General features: G+C 38.3%; 1 non-coding gene across 1 annotated transcript; it reads right to left on the bottom strand.

Annotated features, from left to right (window-relative positions):
- Positions 1–308: 308 nt before the first annotated feature.
- On the bottom strand, positions 309–415 carry LOC124886789. Its single transcript, XR_007044198.1, has one exon. It is a non-coding gene; the product is annotated as a small nucleolar RNA R71 (small nucleolar RNA).
- Positions 416–1,113: the final 698 nt, after the last annotated feature.

Here is a 1,113-nt window from a genome sequence, read left to right as displayed (position 1 = left end):
TAAAGCCTGAACCAAGAGGTCGATTTGAATTAAAGTAGAATATGGTGCAACTGCTGAATTCAGCAGGGCATTTTCATGGCCTTTCACACGAAGATCTGCAACAACATATACAGAATTTCTTAGAAATCAGTGATATATACATTCTTGAAGGGGTGAATTCTGACTATGTTAGATTGACACTCTTCTCTTTCTCTCTAAATGGGGAAATAAAAAGGTGGTTACATCATGAACCACCACTCTCCATCACTTCATGGGAAGATCTAGCTCAAAAGTTCCTTATTCGATTTTTTTTATCTGGAAGGATGACACCCTTGAGGAGTGAAATCTTAAGTTTTAGGCAGAAAGATAGAGACAATCTCTACCAAGCTTGGGAAAGATTTAAGGGTATGCTCATAAATTTCCCTCATTATCATCAATCCAATGATCTTTTTGTGCATACTTTCATAGAAGGATTGGAGCCAAATATAAAGATTCTCTTGGATTCAACATCAGGTGGACAGGCTCTTGAGAAAACATACGAGGAATTGTACACACTGTTGAATCGGATTTCATAAGGGAACCCTGATTGGCATGCAAACTCAAGGAGTCTCCTAAAATAATTGTAGGGGTATTGGCAGTAGATCAGTTCACTGCATTATAGGCATAGATCGTAGCCATGCAAAATCATATGATTACTCAGCTCAATAACATAAAGTTTGGTGTTACACAACCAGCAGCCACAACAAATGCAGTCCAACAGGTGAATTCTTGGTGTGAGGTTAGCAGAAGTGGAGACCACACAGTTGATGCTTGTAAGGCTAATCCAAATTTTGTCAATTATATGGGGAATGCAAATCGACAGAGACAACAAAATTTTGGTAATACTTATAATCCTAATTGAAGGAACCATACCAATTTCTTATGGAGTAGAAATCAGGTGCAGAATGCAAATCAGTACAAGGGACAAGTACAACCAAATTCTCAGCCAGCTCAAAATACTCAGGCGACTACTCAAGTTAGCAATATGGAGGAAGTTATGAAGCAGTTTATGGCTCAACAAGCATAATTTGCAGCTGACATTAAGACTCAACATGCACAGTTTGCAGCTGAGTTGAAGAGTCAACAATTTCTTAT

Source organism: Capsicum annuum, chromosome 8 (assembly GCF_002878395.1).
Source record: "Capsicum annuum cultivar UCD-10X-F1 chromosome 8, UCD10Xv1.1, whole genome shotgun sequence".
In the NCBI taxonomy this organism is placed as follows: Eukaryota; Viridiplantae; Streptophyta; class Magnoliopsida; order Solanales; family Solanaceae; genus Capsicum; species Capsicum annuum.
This window is presented reverse-complemented; position numbering and strand designations above follow the sequence as displayed.